Here is a 23,528-nt window from a genome sequence, read left to right as displayed (position 1 = left end):
CTTGCTACATGATGTTAAAAGAATTTTATAAGATAGTAATAAAACTGATTAAGAACCAGCTATAATATCTACCATGACCCCACAGAACTAATCATTTGGCACTTATTAAATATCTATAATTTCAATCAATGACTGCAGAGTATAAGGATGATTTATGGCTAACATATGACTAATATTCAGGAAAATGGAGTACTGGGCCCATCTCATGAATTTAAAAGCTATAAGGCTTGGGCTTAATGCCTATGTGCCTCTGTTGCCTCATCCATAAAATGGGGGAAATGATAAATGAACTCCCTGCTTATCTCACAAAGTAGAAATAAGTGAAAATCAAAGGATAGAACATAATGAAACTGGGTTACTGACTATAAAAGGTATATCAGTTCTTCTATACATGAATCTAATCATGTCGTAACTTCCAGTTAAACAGTTTTATCCAAAGAGACAAGCTTTAAATGAAGAAACCTAATTTATTACCAAAGTCAGATAACTGAGTTTATCACATCAAAAGGAAATTATATCAGTACAAAATTCTAAATAAATAAAACTTCCTATTTTATTGTCAATTTATCTTTTATGTTAGATGCAAAATATTACTTTTTAATCTTATTCTACAAATACAGAGAGAGGGCAGAGAAATGTAAAAATTACAATGGAGTATACATTTTTGAACTTGATTTTCAGTCTCCTTTATCTTCATCATTAGACTATGTTCTAGAATACTAAATCTTTGGGCCAAGATGCAGTTTATTTGTTTGCGTTTTAACAGCTTTACTGAGGTGCAATTTGCATATGATGAAATTCACCCATTTAAGTGTATGATTCTTTTTAAGTAAATGATATTTAGTAAATTTAGATTTGTGCAGCCATCCCCACAATCTAGCTTTAGAACATTTCCATCACCACAAAAACCTTTTCATGTTCATTAGCAGTCAATCTCTATTATAACCCATAGTCCCAGGTCACCAAAATCTAGTTTCTGACTCTGTAGATTTGATTTTATGGACATTTCATATAAATGGAACCATACACCATGTGGTCTTTTATATCTGGCTTATTTTACTTAGCATAATGTTTTTAAGATTCATGCATGTTACGGCATGTATCAGTAGTTGGTATTGCTAGATATTTAACATCTTATTTATCCGATTATCATTTGATAGACATTTGGATTGTTTCCACTTTTTGACTATTGTGAATAATGCTGTTATGAACATTACAACCCAGTTTTATGGTTATCTACTGCATTATGGATCAGAATATCCTTAGCAGCATTATGTATATGTGTATGTGTGTATATATGTCTAAAGTGCTTATTTACCCTTAGGAAAATCTGTACCGAGATAAATAAACCATAAATTTAGACTTTTTAGCTGTTCCATTATTGTTCTAAAGTTTCCCAGTGAAGAGAGAAAAAACTGTAGAGTTGTTAAGAGCACAGATTTTGGAGCTGGGTTTTCTAGGTTTGTAAACCAGTTTACAAACCAATTGTTAAGTTAGGCATGTCATGAACTTCCTCGGTTTCCTTCACTGTAGAATGGGGATAATGAATGGCTCCTTTATACACTTATAGTGAGAGTTAAATGATGTAAAACACACTTATCACAGTGCTCACTAGATGTTAATTATTATAATTACAATTGCACATCAAATCATTGTGAAAATAATTTTTAAGAAATGAGTGGTGCTATTAAAACAAGAAGTTTAGATTTCTGAGTCTGTTTTCCCACTAAAAGATGCGACCCTTATTCTTGCTTAATAGAGGGTACAATCAAGCACAAACACCAAATGTTTTTATACAGAGGACAGCATAATACCTGTTTTTCTATCTGGCTATCATCACATAGTCACTGGCTGGGGGAGAATCTCTAATAGTCCTTTGACTCAAGATAGAACATCACTAGATCCAGAGACAAGTAGCAGAAGGTTTCTACCAATGAACACCCATTCTTTTTTCTATTATATACTTTTGAACATGACACTAGAAACATGATGGAAGAAAAAGAATGAAAAATAAATAGAAAGGGCAATGACAAACCTTCTCCAGATTTTAATTTACTTATTTAAAAAATATATAGTGTATATGATGGGCCAGGTATAGTTCTAAATCCTCTAAAAGTAGTAACTCATTTAATCTTCATAACTACCTATGTAGTAATATCTGTTATATCCAATTTCAAATGGGATAACTAAGGCACAGAGAGGTTGAGTAATTTAACCAGTGTCACACAGCTTGTAAGTGCGGAGCTGATTTTCAAATCAGGCAGCCTAGGTCTAGTGCTTAGTTTGCACCACTATGCTTTGCAACTTCCTTTACTAGAAGACAGAAACATCTGACTGAAGTAAGACTTATTCCCAGGAAAGATAAGTTCCTCAGATCATACTATTTGATTAACTTTAAGCCACAGGGATAAGTTTTTTCAAAATGGGTGAAACAAGGAAGGTCTAAATGACGTCCTACTTTTGGTTTCATCTTAAATGCCCTTATACATGGGTAAATGTAAAAATAATTAGAGTAATATTCACTAACATTATTAGGTGTTTGTCATGCTCCAGAATGTAAGAGTTCTATGTGGATTATTTTATTTAATGTTCGAAACAACCCCAAAAGGTAAGTATTTATTATTAGTTGTTATTTTGTAAAAGAAGAAATGGAATAATGTGCCCAGGGTACACTGTTATTAAGAGGTGAAGCTTGGCTTCAAATCCAGGCATTCTAAATCCAGAATTCAGACTCTCCAATAATTACAGTGAACTGCCCTACTGTGTCCAGGCAGTAATATCACTCACACAATAGAATCCCCATTAATAGGAATAATCTAGGAAGTGAATAATTATTACATAAATAATTCCTATACCAAGGAAAATATAGGAATGGTAGACATGATATATTCACCATAATTTATGTTAATTCTTGATACTTTTGCTATCATAAAACCTTTCCACTTGTATATGTCTATTTTTCTCTTTACTAAGGAGTCCGATGATTAGAATATTTTTTTCTTCTTTCCTATCCTAACATAACTGCTGTGACAGCACATTTTTAAATGGTGGTATATTCTGTAAACAGTTGAAAATAATAAAATGTATCTGCAAAGCACTATTTCATATTACTTTTCATTTTTCCATGGAAGGACTAGTCATACATTAATCCCTAATTCCAAAATATAAAATGTGCTGTGTCTGTAGGTGAACAGTACATATTTTTTATTGCTTTCTCCCTACTGCATACTTTTCGAAGTGCTAACATTAAGTTTCTACAAATCAAATTCTATTTTGACACGTAGCCTTTTAAATAGCAAAAAGGAAATCATGCAAAAAAGCATTAAACTTAAAGACTGCAAAAAGTTGCTAAGATTTGGAATCCAACTTCCAAAAAATGCATACTTTGCATGCTCTGTTCTTAGAAAACAATACCAAAGTAGTGAGTAAGACATTTCTGCAGTTCTCTGTAGCTTATCTCTTGGTAACCTCCTTAAAGCATCTGAAGATGGAAAAAGAACAAATTGATCTGTAGAGTCTTTTTCCTTCACTCCACACATACTTATTGTGCTGTTAGTTTTCTGTATGTTAAGAACCCAGAAATAAAAAGGGTAGATGAGGCCCATGCCCTTAAGGAACTTATTTGACAGGGAGGAGGCAGTAAGCAAGTAAGAAAGCAAACATATAAATAAGATATCACAGAATGATAAGTGCCATAGAGAAAACTATAGATAATACTGGGAGAGACAATGGTGTGCCAAGAGGTTAGGTGTGAAAGTGCGAGTGAGAGATATGGACAGCTAAAGTCAGGGTGGGTAGTCAGCAAAAACATCTCTGAAAAAGATAATATATGAACTGAGGCTAAAAGAATAGGAGTCAGCCCTGTACAGACTAAGTGCAAAGGCCCAGAATCATGAAGAAGTTTGGGAAGCCCCAAAATCCAAATAATTTGTATGGTAGAGTGCTAGAGCAGGGGCATCTGAGGCTAACAGGAGATGTTTTGGGGTCAAAAGAGGTCACAGCAGATTGATCAGAAGGTAGATAGACAAGGTAAGGAGACTGACGGAGCTCTAGTGGCAATGGGAAGCTACCAAAGTTTTCAATGTCTGATGATGCTGGTCCTTTTTTATTTCAAAAATCCTACTTTTGCTGCCCTGAGGAAAATAGATTACAGGAGGGAAGGGGAGGAAACGGCCTGGTTAGGAATTCATGTAAGGGTAGTCTAATTAAAGATCAGGATAGCTAAGATGGGCTCAGTGAAGATGGTAAAAAAGGATTCAAGATATATTTTAGAGGCAGATTTGACAATAATCTCTAAAGGACTGGACAGATCTGTAGAGTCTTTTTCCTTCACTCCACACATACTTATTGTGCTGTTAGTTTTCTGTATGTTAAGAACCCAGAAATAAAAAGGGTAGATGAGGCCCATGCCCTTAAGGAACTTATTTGACAGGGAGGAGGCAGTAAGCAAGTAAGAAAGCAAACATATAAATAAGATATCACAGAATGATAAGTGCCATAGAGAAAACTATAGATAATACTGGGAGAGACAATGGTGTGCCAAGAGGTTAGGTGTGAAAGTGCAAGTGAGAGATATGGACAGCTAAAGTCAGGGTGGGTAGTCAGCAAAAACATCTCTGAAAAAGATAATATATGAACTGAGGCTAAAAGAATAGGAGTCAGCCCTGTACAGACTAAGTGCAAAGGCCCAGAATCATGAAGAAGTTTGGGAAGCCCCAAAATCCAAATAATTTGTATGGTAGAGTGCTAGAGCAGGGGCATCTGAGGCTAACAGGAGATGTTTTGGGGTCAAAAGAGGTCATAGCAGATTGATCAGAAGGTAGATAGACAAGGTAAGGAGACTGACGGAGCTCTAGTGGCAATGGGAAGCTACCAAAGTTTTCAATGTCTGATGATGCTGGTCCTTTTTTATTTCAAAAATCCTACTTTTGCTGCCCTGAGGAAAATAGATTACAGGAGGGAAGGGGAGAAAACGGCCTGGTTAGGAATTCATGTAAGGGTAGTCTAATTAAAGATCAGGATAGCTAAGATGGGCTCAGTGAAGATGGTAAAAAAGAAGGATTCAAGATATATTTTAGAGGCAGATTTGACAATAATCTCTAAAGGACTGGACACGAGGGGTGAGTAAAAGGGAGGAGGCAAGAATGATACCAAGAGTCTTGGCCCAGGAAACAGGTTAGAATTGGAGTGATTTACTGACAGAGAAAACTAAACAAGAAAGGGAATTGTGGGCCAGGGAACTGATTCTTAATCTCTGCTTCTGACATAATTAGTTTGAGATGCTTCTTAAACATCCGATGAAGATGATGAGTGGATGCAAGGGAGGGGTCAGGACAGAGATATAAATTTGGGATCCACTCACATATACTTGGTGTTTAAAGCTATGGGACTAGATAAGATCAGCAGGATGGGGGACTGGGGTGGAGGAGGTAGACAGGTGGAGGAGACGAGGGGTGGTGGAAGGGGTCAGAGGGTGAGGATGGATTAGGGAGGAAAGAAGAGAAAAAGACAGAGAGAACGCGAGCAAGGCCTTAGACTAAATATTTGGACCCTGCAACATTTAGAGGTTGAGGAATCAAGGATTTAGCAACAAGCACGGAGGAGGGGTGGTCAGTGAGGTAGAAGAGAAATGTAAATTTACCTGTTCCATGTACAGAACCTTCACAGATAACATTCTAACAAAATAATCAAAAAGTAGTGCTCTCTGGCATTTTCACCTACAGCAGTTGAACAAGTTCACTAGCCTATGTCATGGAACTACTTGTTTGTTGATTAAGGCCAGGTGTAAACAATACTTCTCTAAAATATTTCCTAGTGTTTTTATTTAACAACAAAATCAAACAACTCTGTCTCATAAGCACACTTTCCTACAGGTTATCAATCACTGCACACATCTGTGGAGAACTACGACATAACCATGAAGCTGATCTTTCTATTTCACCATTGCAACTGCTGGCCTTGCTGTCACCAGGCTCCATAGCCTTCACTGTTATTATATTCAAGGTCATTCTTTGTGATGAATAAATTTAAGATAAATTTCATTCACTGTTTTACTATAGAATTATACAAGCTTGCAAAAGTTCTGATAGATATTTCTCATATTCTTTTTGTTTCACTAACTAAAACAGCAGACTTTGCCGTGTCTTGCCAATCAATTTCTTGCACATTCCTTCATCAGAAATTCTGATGATTAAATAGTACTTATTTCAGTTTTTGAGACATTAATTTTAGCTTCTCCCTGTCACTAGTCATCCTTATTTCATAAATTCAAGTTAATACTTTATATTCTCTGTCTGATTTACCTCCAACTAACCAGCCTTATCTTGTTTATTTTTTTTAACCCTCTTACTGGATGCTGAACATATCAAGGGCAGAGTTGTGTCTTATTAATCTTTATACCTCTGATTTCTAGCATGAGGCCCAGTACAAAGTACATGGTCAGCAAGTGTTAAGTGAATAAATGAAGTGAACTACCAGACTGGTTCTAACTGTTCTTTTTCAGTTTGACACAAATAATAAAGGTATCAAAGGACTATTTTATTTTAAATTAGACATTTAGGAGAAATTATTTTCCTATTGCTGAGATTCATCAGTCTCTCACATTTTCCTACCTCCTTTTCATTTGGATTTGTAATTTTCATTAGTATGCTAATATACTAACAAACCATTCTGAATGATAACTGCTATTCAGTTGACCTGTATGAATTTTTTGTCTCATCCTCAGAGACCTACAATGTAGTTAAACTCAACAGAAACATTGAATGTTGGATTTTTCCCTTTTGCTCAATGTAGAAAATACTTTTTATAGTTTAACAAAATTTATAGTTCCTATAATAACTATGGAAAGACATTGCCAATTCCATACTATTATTTTTACTAGTGAACTTTATAATTACTTTAGTAATGAATTCACCAATTTTAATCAACTAAACTCAGGTAAAACAACTAAATATTACAACACAATTTTTCTAGAAGAAAATTCAATGAGTTTGAGAGGTTCTATCTCTGTCTGATAAGTACCCAGATGTCTATAGGGTACAAAATATGTCACTGGAAGAGAAAGATATTGTCTGGTTGTAAACTATCGAGACTTTATTCCAATGGAAATGCTGAGCCTACAGTGCTCTAGTTTTTTCTGTAAAAGTCATGTTAAACAGAATACAGGAAATCAAGCCCTGAATCTCCTGGTCAATTAAGTCAGCTGAAGGTATTAGGAACTCAGACTGAATAAGTGACTTGCAAAATATTAACTAGAATTTGAGAAATCTTAATTTCTGTTTCTACATTACCTTCACCACATAATTGATCTTGGATATGTCATGTAACTTCATGCTAAATTCACATTATTTATATAAAAGAAAAAGAAAATCAAAAAAGCAATTCTATGTATCTCTCCATGTGTCCTGCCTTTCAATATATACAGACCAATTTTTTTTTAACTCTTTATCCTGATGTAGTCAATAGAATATCCTGGTTTACCCTTATTTCCCTCTCAGTACATTTTTCTATTTACATAATACTCTATAACTTCTATTTTCCTTATTTCCAAGGAAGAATTTGATTAAGGAGATAAGTGTAGCTAAATTTTGAATAACAGTTCCCTCTTGTATTATAATTAGGGCATATTAAAATGAAGAATTAACTCATTGCATAGCTCTTAAAAAACAGTATGAATGCTACAATCCTACAACTGGAAATAGTTTACTAATTATAGTTTTTAATTTACTGTACATTAATATAGAAAGTTTATTTAATAGGCTCTCAACTGTGAAACCAATACTATTCAGAGAAATTCATTTCAAATGAGTATTCCCAGATGCATGACATAAGGATGTAGCTGATTAAATAGTGATCATAAGCATGTCAATTATATCCTCAACATCTGATATTATCCAGACATCATTTTATTTATTTATTTGCTTGTTTGTTTGTTTGTTTTTAGGCAAGGCAATCCTTGGTTGACCTCACAGATTGCAAGGACCTTGTCAGCTTACAATCCCTTATTTTTTTATTTTTTATGACTACAGCACCTGGTCTTCCTAAATGGTCTCCCATGCAAGTACTAACCAGGCCCAACTCTGCTTAGCTTCCAAGGTCAGACGGGATTGGGCTTTTTTAGGGTAACATGAGTGTAGACTATTTTTGATTTTAGATATAATAAATTCATTCTTCAAATTCAATAGTTGACTGATCATGGTATCTCCCAGATTTTATCTAGATGTAGAAAAAGTTAGTTTCCATATTTAGCACACATGATATGTAGAGTCCTATATAGATAGGAGTCCAGAAGACTCAAGACTTAATGGGCAATAAACCCATATCTTTCATATATAGAAAAATACTGGGACCAATGAAACCCTTACTGGCAGCCTTCTATAGTGGGAAAATAGAAAACTGCAACAAAAGAACAGTGTTGATCTTGACTAAACATGTTTTCACTTCATTAGGAATTCATAGCTGTTAAAGGTAATGATCCCTCTTATGCTCACATATGGTGTAGCCAAGACTATATCTGAATTACGAATGAGTTCTATGCATCACAAATCATCTTTTAAGAAAAAACTGAGTATTAACTCAATATTTGATCCTAAATAAACACATATTTGATATATTGTTGTTTTTTAATGGCCAAATTTATTAGTTTCCTATCGTCAATATGAAGAGAAATTATCAAAATGTGAACTAGTTTTGTTCATAGAACATGTGTATGTTCTAACATAAATTTATTAATACTGCACCTTGGATATTAAAACCTGTCATTTAAAAAAACACTATATATGTTCCTTAAAATATTTTTGGAGCCTTAGAAACAAAGAAAGCACTGCTGAATTTTACAATAGTGTTATACATATATTCCTTTTTGGAAAAAGACAGACTAAAAATATGACAGTTTATATGGTGATAACTGGTGTTGTAATTGATAATCATGTTATTTATGGTCAATATTTAAACACTTTAATACTCAAAGAGATGTTATTGTTCATCATAACTTTTGCATATATGTCAAATAACATGACATAGTGAACTTTCATGTTTCTTAGAAATGCTGGTATGCGATGTCCAAATTCCTGCAAACATCATGTAAAGGTGGGGCTGACCTTCTCAGGCATTTCTTGGTGTCCTGTTGTCACTGTCTGCCTGTGGCACTGTTTCTCTGTTTCATTATGAGGGGAGATAAAAGTAGGTTATGGAGTTTCTATTAAAAAAATTAGAGAACTTTTTAAAATATTGTGTTTACCTTTATATTGACTTTCCAAGACACACTGTACTGAACAGGTACAGGAGATTATGAAGGGGAGTTGGGCATCAGTGTGAAAGAATAGGCTGTACCGACGGAGATGTACACATGAACGGCAGAGAAGAGGAGCTGACATAGGAAGCAAGTACACGGAGGAAATTCATGCGAAGGACTACATAATGTAAGTAAAAACATAAGACCCATGTATAGATCAGTCAAGTCTTTGAGAATGTTCACTGAGCTCCTATTCTTTCTGAGAATAGAATGCTATTGCAAATCAACCAGAAACTTTTCTGAGATTAATGCTTACTCATTAATCAATACTCTTTTAGTATTGCTTCCCAATGATCATTAACATAAACAAATGAGTACCAAATCAGGAAGAGAAGGGGCAGTCAACCATGTCACAGAAACTGATTACCCCCAACTAATGTGGTGGCATAGAGCAGCCTTTTGAAATGAGAGAGCTATCCTCAAATATTTGAAGGGATGCTTTGTCTCAGAAAACCTAAGTTTGCTGTGTGAGGTGTTAATGGACTAAATCAGCCTTGGAGAAACATACCGAGGTCCTGTGAACCAAAGACTACACTAAATCAGAGTGAAGGAGTTGGTTACAGCAGAGGCTAAGTGATCTCTTGGTAGTGATATCAGCATTCTAAGTTCCAGAGGGCAGTGAATACAGAGCCACAGGCCCATGGTCCATAAATTTGCACCTGATCCAGAGATGCTAAATGGCTGCTCCCCAAGTGTGCAATCCCTCACTCCTTCTTGCCTTAAGCCTTTGGTAACATGTTCCCCAAACACTGAAGTGGCTGTACTCGAGGCCTGTTTAAAGTAGGTATAAATAAAAGGACAAGAGCTTAAGACACTCAGTATGCACAACCATTTATTCATTTTTTTCACTCCTTGTAGATCACTACGCTTCGTTAGTACTAGAAATGCTGAGTTGAATATGAAAGACCCCTTCCCCAGGAGCTGTGGAAGAACTAGCTTGGGCAGAGGTTGAAGAAGGGCACAATTTTTTCAGCTTCCTGCTGTTTCCCATGTTATTACTGATTTTCTTCATCAGCAATAACCTTGACTATTTAGTAGAGGAAAAACAAAATTATACATTTGAAAAGCTCACAGTGTTTAATGTCATCATGCATCCATTCATAATGAACACTCATTTATGAAATATTCACTATGCATCAATTATGTGCCAGGAACCCTTCTAGTTACTGGGAACAAAATACCCAGAATCCCTACCCATACTTTTATTACATACATGTCAATTATAGGAAACATTTCTGTTAATAATAAATTCTAAAGTTTAAGTGCATAACAATAATTTAAAAATTATTCTAATAAATATTCTAATAAGTAGTATTATGCAGGCACTATTTGTTATTCAGTATTAAACAATTTTATGGTTCAACCATTTAACAAAGTTAACAGTCAAAGATAAGGTGAACGAACAAATTTTCAACCACATTTCCCATTAAATCCACATTGAATACTCTTAACAATATTGGCAAAAATCAGAGATGCAAAAAGTTCTAATGTTGGAGTTGAAAAGTAAAGAAATGGTAAAAATTATGCTCTCTATATTAATACTTATGATAGAATTTGTATATGTCTGTTCTCCCTCGTCCTCCAAAATCTTTGCCCCAAAAAGCCATCAAAAAAGAGCCCTACGGGCCTAAGAAATGGAGTATAGATTTTTCTGTTAAACTCAGTGTCTTCATACCAAGACGCTGAAGAATGGTGGGAGAAGTGTGACTTACACAAACAGACTCACTAGCTGTGTATCATCAGACAAAATACTTCTCTGTTGCTACACATCTCTGAAGGAGAAGTAAAAAAAATCATACTAACTTCATAGGGTTAATGTGAAAATTAAATGAGCTAATACGTAGAAAGGATTTAACACCTTTTAAAGCACATACTATTTGATATCATTTTTGTTATTAAATTGGAAAAGCAGTGCATGTCAAAATCTTTACTGACAGAGGTCCACAGAACACCTCGAAAAAAGAATTCTGAACCAAGCACTTAAGCTTTGTCATGAATCTCGGTATCAAATATTCTCCAGTCAATACAGCAGCAGACCAAGGTGCCATAGTTGGTGCCAGTACGTTCCTCCTCACAGCAAAGAGTAAATGCCAAATTCTAAGCGTGCTGCCAGAAATCCTGTTTCGTAATTGCTTTCCATTTTGACAGTATAGATTCTGTTCTGCCGTTTGGCAGAAATTGTCTGGCTTTGCACAGTGGAAAAAACTATTACCAAACCATTTCAGCAAAAACTTGTGATCTTATTCAGCAACAGAACTTTTCTGCCAAGTACAAACTGAACAATTCCTTCCTTCATTCCCCTCACTCATTTCACATAGTCTCAGACTAAGCTAAATCCAAAATGGACAATGTTTGAAAATTATCTGGTAAATGCAAAGTAAATCATTAAACTGTATTTCAATTATCGAGATTATTATTGCCCACTCTAAAAGGAAAACGTCTAAAGTTTATACTTGGAGTCAGCTATTGGGAAATGACAGAAATGATCTAAATTTGACAAGAGTACCAAACCTGAATTCTTTAAAAATGTGCATTTACATTTTTGTTTTTTGCAGAATTAGTCAAAATCCACAATCTGTTTTGATAGCTCCACTCCTGAAAATGCAAAAAGTTTAAGAACTGATGTTGAATAAAGATTTTAGGAATCATAATAGATTTGATACTGAGCTTGCTACATTGTCTAGTCTCCCTTATGATCAATGACATATATTTCTAAAATGTGTCACATGCACAGAGTCATAATCTGGTTATAGAAGAAGAGATGTCTCTGTATTAAGACATGAGATTTACCTGGGCATTAAACATACACCCATTAACCGCAAGGTACAAATGTCGTCAACTGAATCCATGTGTGTGAGAGAGTGCCTCGCTAAGGAAAGCTCCATTCAAATTCTAATCAGTATCTACCTGGCTGCACTAAAAGTTCCTTCAGGGAAGTGATAACCTCTTATCTTTATAATACCAGATCTTTTTTTGTTTTATTTATTGAGGTGACATGGGTTAATAAAATTATATAGGTTTCAAGTGTGCAATTCAATAACACATCATCTGTATATTGCATTATGTGTTCACCACTCAAAGTCAAATCTTCTGCCACCATATATTTGACTCCCTTTACCCTCATCTACCTCCCCTTTCCCTCCTTTCCTTCTGGTAACACTAAACTGTTGTCCATATCCATGAGTCTGTTTGTCTTTTTTGTTTGTTGCTTTCAGTTTTATATCCCACATATAAATGAAATGATATGGTTCTCAACTTTTCCTGTCTGACTTATTTCACTTAGCATGATAATCTCAAGATTCATCAATGTTGTCACAAATGGCAGTATTTCATTTTTTCTTATGGCTGAGTGATATTCCATTGTATATATGTATCACATCTTTTTTATCAGAATCTGAGAATCAAAGGATATTTATTTATTGGCTAAACGAACAAAGCACACCTCTCTCAGGCTAAGCAGCAGAGATCTATTAGACTCTTAGTCCAGATTTCTTAAATGAATTATGTGTTTGGATATAAAGAATTAAAATGCAAGGTTCAGTGTTATTTTTAATAACCATCACTTAAATAATTTATTACTGCTTTAAAGAAAAGCATCTATAAAGTATCTAACAACTATGTATTTATCAAGTACTTAACAACTATGTTGTTAAAATTGCACAAAGAACCCCAGAGAAGCCTACTACATAAACACATTTTTTAAATTAAATTTAATTATATAATAGATCATACCTGTAAAGCAGGTATTAGTTATTTTGTCCAAAAGATAAGGTAAAATGGGTGGTCTAAAAAGCTTTCTTGTAAGTCATTTGGAAACATCTCTGGAGAATTTAAGTCATGAATTTTAGTAATATACTTACAAAATTATGGGGAAAAAAAGTATGACCTTTCATAAGACAATTTAAGATTTAAAATTTATAATCTAAGAATAAAGAGAATAAAAAAAGTTTACACTTTCAAGTTTAATTTCAACTTACATGCTACCAAATAGACAATGCAATATACATATGACATTTTACTGAACTGTACACTTAAAACCTATATAATTTTATTAACCAGTTACTCCAATAAACAAAAAAATTAAAAAATCTGACCACAAAATCTAATATTTCTCATTTATAAAATACCAATAATAGATTTAATTGTACATTCTATGATTATTTAAGAAAAAAGAAATTATACAACAAAATGTGATCCTTGTTTTAAAATTAATGCATAATTACTAGGTTTCCTTCACTGTACTTAGACTTGGGAAGATGCATATATCCATGCTCCATGTATAAATTTATGTGTTAATAACAGTATTACAGTATATGCCCTTCAAGCTCTGCTAAACTTCTAACTGAATGCTTTGCCCACAATCTTTACAAAGTACACAAAATGCTCACATGTCTTTCTCCAATAAAAATTTCAGTTTCAGGAAATAGAAGAGTTAGAGTGACCTCTAAACTCATCCATCCACTTCTTTTAGTAAAATGAAAATGTAAATTTTTAGGATTAAAATATGTCCATGTCACCTGAGTGCTCAATTTCAACAAATACATGCACTTATATTAAAAAGAATTTTAAGAGTTTTCACTGAATAATGCACTGAAAGAATTACATTTATTCTAAGTAGAACACAAAATAGGGTATTTGTAAAAAGAATCAAATCTAATAACATCTACGTATTGAAACATTTTTTTAGCTTTAAAGTATCTTTAAACTGTAATTAATATTACCTCAAAACTAAAAGCTCAGTTTGCCACATCAGACATTTATGGTTTAAATAAAGGTAGAGTACAGCTTCGAACAGAATATTTTGAGGCTGTTGAACTTTGAACCAGTTACTTTGGAGTTCAAGGGAAGTCATTCAACTAGCACTGGTAAACAGATGGACTACTATGGCGAAAACTTCCTCTTCCACAAATCTATACATTGCATGGTAAGAAACTGTTTTTCCACCTGCCTTTGCAGCAGAGCTGCTCAAGGGGCTAAAATGAGCCTGTGATACGTGCTGCACACATCTGGGATTAGATGTAGCAGAAATGCCTGAAGCTAAATGTCCTTATTTATAGAATTTGTGCAAAGCAGAAGACAGGCTTCAATACCAAAAAGACTAGCTCTTGATGGGGTCTGAGAATTTAGAAAGCCAAATGTGACACATAAATATAACTCTGGGACCTGGGTGACAGTGGTACCAGAATCGAAACTGGCAGCTATCTGACGTTTAAACTTTTATTCTAGGAGCAGTCCAGGAAAATGAGAAAGACAATGGAATGAAGATTTCCAGATAATAAAAGTGACTTTTACTATTCTGTTTAATTGTATGAGTAATATTATATATACCTACGCATCGCCCACACATATCTAAGTGAAACATGTTTGAGTAACTCGTATTTCCCCTAGAGAAAGAAGGGAGTAATTTTAGAAGATACACATTGCTTTGACATTACTGAAGTAGGCTTTGAGCCTACTTTCATGCCTGTATTATTATATTTTAATCTTGAAACTTTTCTTTGTCTAAAAGCTTGACTAAATGGCTCTTCATCTGAGATGATTATATATGTTTACACAATAATTTGGCAAAGATCCCCAAATAATTCAAAAAGAGAAGCCAAATGATGTAACTCAAAAGAGATCCCTTCCTAGGAAAGAAAAGCAAATATTTTTACAATATATGATCTTCCTAGGATTATTAGTCAGCTCTCTTTTGAATATAAAAGTTTTGGGATTAATTTTCATCACAAAATACTGAGACTAGCAGAATAGAACCTACTTTGGATAACTTTATGATTCCAAACTCATATAACAGGAATGAAAATCGGTTTGCACACCAAAAATCCTCCAGAAGTAGGTTAAACTCATGGGTCAAACATACAATGGAATTTTGGATCATGGTAGGAATTAACAGATGAAATATCATCTAGAGGTTTAGAAATATCATCTAGAGGTTTAATAATGATGACAATATACTTTTTAAAGAAATGCAGTTTTATAATTCAAAATAGGTTAGTAAAGTCTGGCCTAGTAGAAATATTTCCATAATAGATGAAAATGCTTTTATTCAGTATATTAAATCATTAATTAGTACTCTAGCCATTTTTTTCTAACTACAAAGGGCCTGCAAAATTGGACTGTTAAGTAAATAAACTTTAATCTTGAAAACATGTCTACATTTTTGTTTTTGTATTAGTTGGATAGTATTGCATTAACTATTCTTCATTTCTGCCCTCTACTTTGAATACTAATGTAATTATCCTAAATTCTAAATATCAGTCCTTATTTCAACATTCCTACACAGGAAAGGCTCAGAAGAAGCAATCTAGTTGGAAACGCGGTCTGGGACCGAATCTAAAAATCTTTTTTGCATAGTAAGAACAATATTTTTACTTAAAGCAGAGGTTCATTGGGTGGGTCTGAGGGTGACGTAACAATGAAAATTATATACAGAAGGTTAAATTTTACTTCATTCTTATACTACCAGAAATCTGTTCTTTGGTTATCATCAATTCAAGTTCAAAATGAAACAACTCGACATATTGCTAGGAAACATAAGAGAAGGGCTTTAACCAAAATATGATCCCCTCTTCTTACAAGCTTAAGATGCTGCATCCCAGTGATCACCACTGCCTGCATGTTTGTGACTTTGCGATAGCAAACAAGATCTTTTACCCACTTGAAGGATGAGCTGAAGAAAGTAGTGATTCCCTGACATTGTTGAAGTAGGTCTCTAATTGCTACTGTTGATTTATTTCTTCATTTACATGGGAATTAGGGAAGACTAAGAATTTGTCACATTTATTTATTTTATGGTAGTTTTTCTCAAATTTGTCTGATTATAAGAATTTTTTTGTTTAACACACAGATTCTAGACTTCTATCAAAGATCTACTAAGTCACAATCTCCAGGCGAGGAATTTAGAGAGCTAGATTAAGGATGACTGATAACCAAACAGTTGAGATGGCCTGCTTCATTTTCCCCCATGTTCCTCTTGACCCTATTAGTTCATTTCTCCCCATTATCCCCCACAAAGATTTCATTCTTTTTTTTTTAAGGCTGAATAATATTCCACTGTGTATACATACCACAATTTCTTTATTCATTCATCCATTGATGGACATGTAGGTTGTTTCTATACCTTGGTTATTGTAAATAATGATGCAATGAACATGGGGGGTGCATATTTAAAATTTTTAAAGATTTATCTTGTTTCTCTAAAGTGAATTTTCCATGATTAAAACAAAACATATATATGTAATAAACTCCAAGAAAACAAGACAAATGGAAGAAAACAAAACCATCACCACTACGACAAAAATCCCTATTGATATGACTTTTAAAAGATAGTGAAAATCTTCCTTAATATGCCTTCATCAGAGGTGGGGAAGCACTAGTAAGAAACTGTTATCTCGGCGATACAGACTATAAAAAGGATTTTGAAAGAAAGATTAACAGTGAACATGGTATCAGACCCCAAGGCAGCCCAGAGCCAGGGTCCCTACTGCAGCATCACGAATCCCAGCACAGCTCTGGTCCCCAACTCACCTGTGCTGACAAATCTCTGTAAATCCCAAACTAAAATTCCTTTGCAGAATGAAAAAAATCTCTAAGAAACTAAATATTCATCTCCCAAACTAAAAGGAATAAGAAAAGTTTTAGTGTCTTCTTTTCAGTACTGACAAGTTATAAAGAATTAGCACATTTCACATTCTACCACTGTATGTGGGATATGGTATATTTAAAAAAAAAAACACTAAGTACTTTTCACTTTTCATTTAAAGGTGAAAAAAGATAGTGTATCTTTGAAAAGTGAATAAACTAAGATATACATTTCAAAACTGGTTGCATGAACAACATAAATCATGGTTACATTTTACTGCTTTAAATACCTTCTTAAAACAATTGAACCAAGCATCATTATTTACAGGTATCATGAGGCAGTTATAAACAGGAATTTATTGATATTTAAAATTCTTCATTCATAAGTCTAATAGAATAAATCCAACTAGATCCTCAAAGCATTTCCTATATTTTGAAAATTATTTAACCCAGCTCTGGATGTTTGTTTGACTAAATACCTAAAGGCAGCAATACTTATACCAGATAAAAAAAGGTGGTATGATTTGCCACCATTTTTCCTAAGAGTATCAGATTAGTGGTTAATAAAATGACTTTATGTGGTATAGGAAAAATTTTTTTAATGTACCAATTACATATTTATTTTAATATGATCAGAAAAAATAGACCTAGCTTATCAGAACAGTGATAGAAATCTTCCTTGTTAAAGAATATTTTTACACTTTTATTAAAGTATAATTGACCAATAAAATTGTAATATAAAGTAAACAATATGATCACTTTATATACATATACATAGTGAAAGGATTCCCACCATTGAGTTAATTTAATTAATACATCTGTCATCTCACATATTTACCTTTTAGGTTTTTTTTTGTGTTGTGAGAATATTTAAGTTCTATTATTTTAGCAAATTTCGATTACATAATATAGTTTTATCACTAGAGTCACCATATTATACATTAGATCTTGAGACCTCACTCATCTTAGAATTAAAAATTTCTATCCTTTTGTCAGTCTATTTCTATTTCACACACTCCCCAGCCTGTGGCAACCACCATTCTAATCTGTTTCTATGAGTTTGATTTTGTTTTTTTAGATTCCACATATAAGTGATACTGTGCAGTATTTGTCTTTCTTTTTCTGGCTTATTTCACTTAGCGTAATGTTATTTAGGTTCATCCACACTGTCACAAGTGACAAGATTTTCTTTTTTAAGGCTGAATAATATTCCTCTGGGTGTATGTGTACTTTTCACATTTCCTTTATTCATTCATCTGTCTCCAAACACCAAGGCTGTTTCCATATCTTGGCTATTGTGAATAATGCTGCAATGAAAATGGGGGTACAGATAGCTCTTTGAGAATGACTTAATTTCCTTTGGATATATACCCAGATGTGGGCTTGCTGGATTATATGGTAGCTCATTTTTAATTTCTTAAGAAATCTCCACTGTTTTTCATAGTGCCTGTACTAGTTTACATTACTACCAAAAGTATACAAGGGTTCCCTTTTCTCCATGTCCTCTTCAACATTTATATTTTGTCTTTTTGATAACAGCCATTCTAACAGATCTGAGGCAATATCGCACTATTCCTTTGATTTGCATTTTCCTGACAATTAGTGATGTTGCACATTTGTTCATGTACTTTAGCCATTTGTATGTCTTTAGAGAAATGTCTATTCAGGTCCTTTGCCCATTTATTTTAATTGGGCTATTTGTATTCCTGCTATTGAGTTATATGAATTCCTTATATATTTTGGATATTAACCCATTTTTTAGGTATATAGTTTATAAATATTTTCTCCCACTACATAGGTTGTCTTTTCATTTTGTAGACGATTCCCTTTGCTGTGCGGAAGCTTGTTCATTTGATGTACTCCCACTTGTTTATTTTCTGTTTCTGTTGTCTTCGTTAAGAATATTTAGTAGAAGAATTAGAAGGAGAAGATGGAATAAGAGAACCAGAAACAGAAACGAGCCTAATAGATTGGGGAGAGGGGATCATCCTCTTAAATATCTATGATAATATTACATAGATCACATAGGAGTGGGATTAAGGAGGTTACACAGGATGTAAATTGCATTTGTGCTATTTTATTTACAAAAATTTTATAAAAATTTTGAGTCAAATATGGCAAATATTTGCTGTTAAAGATGGGAAATAGATACAAAGGTGTTGGTTATCTCATTTTTTGCAATTTCGGTATGGTTGAGATATTTTATTACAACAAAAGAAAGAAAAATAGAAGAAAAAAATGATTCTCAAGATAACAAAATAAAGAAGAAAAAAGATTTAATTTGCTATCTCAAAATAAATGAAAGTTTCACTGGTAAGGCAAGCCTCAGGAATAGTTTATCTCTGGGCTTTTCAGTGTAGTGAGGCTGTTGTTTTCTGAAAATAGTGCAGCTCTTACTTCAAGTGTTTTAACTTCTTTCTCATGTAAGGATCTAGAGCTGACACTCTTGCACCACAGTGTTCAGATAAATTTCAGGTACTTTATGTAGGCAGAAAAGAAACTTTCCCAAAACTTCAGCGGGTCCTTCCCTCTTCTCATGGACACAAATCCAGACAGCATGCCTTAACCAATCACAGTGGCCAATGGATTTAAAAAAAAAAAAATTAGAGTAATCGAAAAATGGGATATCTGTTATGTCTATTATAAGATAGACAGAGAGACATATAAAAGTACAGGACATAAGAAGGCTTTTCAATGTTTCAATGGCCAGTTCTAAAAAGTCAAAGCAAAGCCAAATAATTGCTGACACTTGAGAGAAAAAGCCATTCTTAACACTGATGCAAAACCTCTTGATTTTCACAATAGATGACAATTTTTTGCCTTGCTATGAGGATCTTAACCTGAAAAAGTGATTACAAAATATTATATTTTGACAGGAAACACATTAAGTAGTTTTTAATGATGGAAACATTAAGAGTTAATTTAAACTGCAAAGTTAAATTCATCTAACTAGGACTGCTGCTGTTAAGATTGAATTTATATGAAGACAAACACTAATTGGTGATAAAAGTCTCTTAAAGAAAAATTACAAATTTACATTAAGACTCTTTGAGAAGAGAGTGATTTCTCAAGTTAGTAATGAAAAAAATAAATCACAAAGTAGACACGTTAGATTTCCGTATCTGTTAAAGAGGTTGCCTTTAATTGTTTAAAACTACTCCATAAAATAAAATAATATAGCATTTATCATTGAGATCCTAGAATATTACATAGGAGACATGTTAATAACATTTTAATCATGTAACAAAATATTTTCACATGTCTCATAAAATAATAATAGTTATTATGAAAATCCAAAATTAATTATTAGCTAAGATATACAGATTGTCTTAGTTTAAACAATAAACTATGGTCCTTCCAAGGATGAATCACAGCGAAAGTGGGCAACAAAATAAGGGAAAGACAAATAATATTTAGAACAGCTGTATTTCAAACTGCTTTTGAAATAATCCACTGCAAAACATTATGGTTCCATCATTTGCCAAAAACCTGTTTTCCTAAAGTCGCAATATAAAAAAAAAAACTTGCTTACTATGATTCATACACTTCATATAAATGTAATATCTCAGTTAATGTAATATATGTCAAAAAAATAAACAAACTGACTAGTCCTGAATATAGTACTTTACAACTTGGTTGCATCAACTGTCAACTCAGTCAGGAACATTCACTAAGCATCTGCTGTGCAGAATATTGCTCCAATAGTTATTCTGCATAACATTCCCCAGGCCTAGTAGTATATTTTTCATGTTAATAAGGAGAGTGTTTTCGTCTGAAATTTATGTTTGAAAAAAAGTGTTTTGGAAGCAGCATATAGACTTCAATGAAGTTAACTTTGTTACCAAAATTTATGGAAGAGTAGTATGACATCTTCCTCATTATGTGTGACAAAACTACAACATAGTATAATGCTTCGGTTATGCTAGTTTATTTTCCCAGCCACTTTGATGATGAAAATGATAGATGTTCCCAAACCATAAAAAGAGTCAAGCTGTTACACTGCATAAGAAATAAAGTGGTAATCCTAGTTTTTTTCTCTCACACACAACAAATAGAAACATAAAATACGCTTACAAAGTTGTTTTAGCATGTTTCTTAGAGTTGATACTATTTTAAAACTTGATAGGGATAAGAAATTCCAAATCCTTTAATACAATTTTATTTACAACACTATTATTTTCTATGAGTTTGATATTTTAATATTATTCTTACCCTGATATATAGCAATGTCTTTAATTCTAAAAAATGAAGTCAACCAACACTACTTATATACCCAAGACACTGAGACTATGGATGTGGTTACAGAACGAAAGCAAGAAATTATACAGATAACCCAGAAAACGAATGAACACAGAAACAATATTTTGCACCACATTCCCCAAAATTATTGCATTTACTAAATTAACTAAATAAAAATCAATTTTACACTTTATAATGTGCAACTAATTTGTAAAGCAGAGAGTTCTCAGAATACTGTGAAATAGAGATATATTGTCCATTTGTTATAAATCAATCTATGGTTGTCTCCATTTATAAAAATATTTATATTGCATTTAGTACAATGATTGTGACACAAGAAGGAAGAAGAATATAGGAAATATACATATATATTCTCTGCTAATCAAGGACTTATTTTAAAAGAAAACATACAGTACTAGATTGGTATTGGAATAGTTTGAAATAGTCTTAGATTAAATATAAAGAATGCAAAATATGTAACAGACAAATATCAGAGAAGCTTTCCTCGTGGTACACTATCATATGCCAGAATTATGATGAATAATTATGATATATATGTATATTTACACTCATTTTGTTCATAGTAGTAATAATAATACTTTTAATCTTTATTGAATGCTTATTTTGAGCCAGGCTCTTACATTTATAGTACCTTCATCGAATCATTTTACAATTTTTCTGCTCCATTTTACAATTATAGAAACTAAAACTTGGGGAGGTTACACATCTGGAAGCAGCCATATAGTGATATGAACCTATATATGTCTGACTTCAAAGTCCCTCAATAACAGTTCGAATGTTAATCTTAGCTGCTAAGAATTCCAGATATATTAGCTATATCTTAAAAGTTTGAAGCTTTCTGGAAAAAGGTAACATTTTCTAAAACTTTAACATTGAATCAGCCATTATAGAATGAGAGTAAAATATTAGCAATAATCACAGAATATAAAATATTTATTAAGAAACTTCTACCGACAAAATACTTGTGGAACTCCGGAAAGAAGATGAGGCGAACCTTTTTCAAGTTGCTCACTAATTCTTAGTGACAAGTTAGGTGTACAAATAACTTGAGAACACAAGAAGGGTGGATGGGTACAGGAGGATAGACACAAAATGCCATGGGCATTTGGAGGCAGAAGAATGAAAAGGGGAGGAATCAAAAATCTGTGCTAGATTTCAAAGAATCCAGTTGGGGAAAGGTTGGAAAATGAGACCTTGTTGAGGTAATAAAGTATTTGATATAGTCATTTACCTTTTGTTTATATTTTGTTGAGATGGAAACATTCTTACAGCCAAGTGTTTTCTGAAAACCACGTCTCAGATATGGAACAAAAGCCCTCGCGAAATAAACATGGGAGTGCAGGCATCTTTTTAAAAAATTGATAAAAGGATAGATATATTAAATATTCTTATCACAAAAAAAGATAATAAAGAGGGCAGGAGGAAAATTTGGAGGTAATGGATATGCTAATGGACATAGATTGTGGTGATAGTTTCACAAATATATATGTATCTCCAAACTCATTAAGTTATAAACATTAAATATGTATAGGTTTTTGTATGTCAATCATATCTTAAAAGTATTTAAAAATACAAGCTGAAGATCCTAGATAAGAAATCAAATAAATCATCTATGAATCACAGAAACGCTTTTGGGTAGAAAAGGAAGTCAATTACTACCATATGTAAAAGGGAAAACTATTCTCAATTCTAAATTACCTTCTTGGCAGGTAAATTGAAAACCCAATCCCTTTTGGCTTGTGGCCTTTTAGCTAGTCTAAGGATCACTGCTCTAAATCCATAACCTCAGATTAAGCCTGTGGGATGTGGCAATAAAGTCTGTATTGTGTTGGATATTCCTATACTGTGAAAATTTATGATACTATCTTTGGATTGGATTAAGTTACATCAAATAATAATAGATTCTGATGAGAGGAGAGTGGGTAGAGGTGTTCTAGTTAAAGAGAGTGGCAACTGCAGAGGTGTGAAAGTTGGAGCCAATAAGGAAAACTCAAAATTCAGCACATTCAGAGGTTAACTGGAGCATTTTTTTTTAAGGCAGAAGATATATTTCAGAAAGTGTATTCCAATTAGATAAATTAGATTAAGAGCCTTGAAAATCAGGCTAATGAGTTTTTTATTCTTTATTAAAATATAAGGCTTGTGTATCTAATCTTTATAATAACCCTTTAAAGTAGGTTTTGTTATTATCCCTATTTTACAGAAGATAAAACAAAAAGTCCAGAGAGGGTAAGGAATTTACAGTCACTTGGCTAGGAAATGACACAGCCAAAATTCTAATCCAGGAAGTTTTACTAAGATGCTTCTGCCTAGAAAAGAACATTATTAGAACTAGTTTTTTGTACAAATAATCTATGGATCCTATGATAGATATAGAGAAAAGAAGGACTTGATT

The 23,528-nt window shown here is 33.2% G+C and overlaps 1 protein-coding gene and 1 pseudogene across 1 annotated transcript in view; both read right to left on the bottom strand.

Annotated features, from left to right (window-relative positions):
* PRR16 (proline rich 16) overlaps positions 1-23,528 on the bottom strand; it is a 159,252-nt gene that overhangs the window by 44,260 nt on the left and 91,464 nt on the right. The gene's annotated exons all lie outside the window — the stretch shown is intronic.
* LOC112480867 lies at positions 8,019-8,137 on the bottom strand (annotated as a pseudogene).

This window comes from Pteropus alecto, unplaced genomic scaffold (assembly GCF_000325575.1).
Source record: "Pteropus alecto unplaced genomic scaffold, ASM32557v1 scaffold20, whole genome shotgun sequence".
Classification (NCBI taxonomy): Eukaryota; Metazoa; Chordata; class Mammalia; order Chiroptera; family Pteropodidae; genus Pteropus; species Pteropus alecto.
This window is presented reverse-complemented; position numbering and strand designations above follow the sequence as displayed.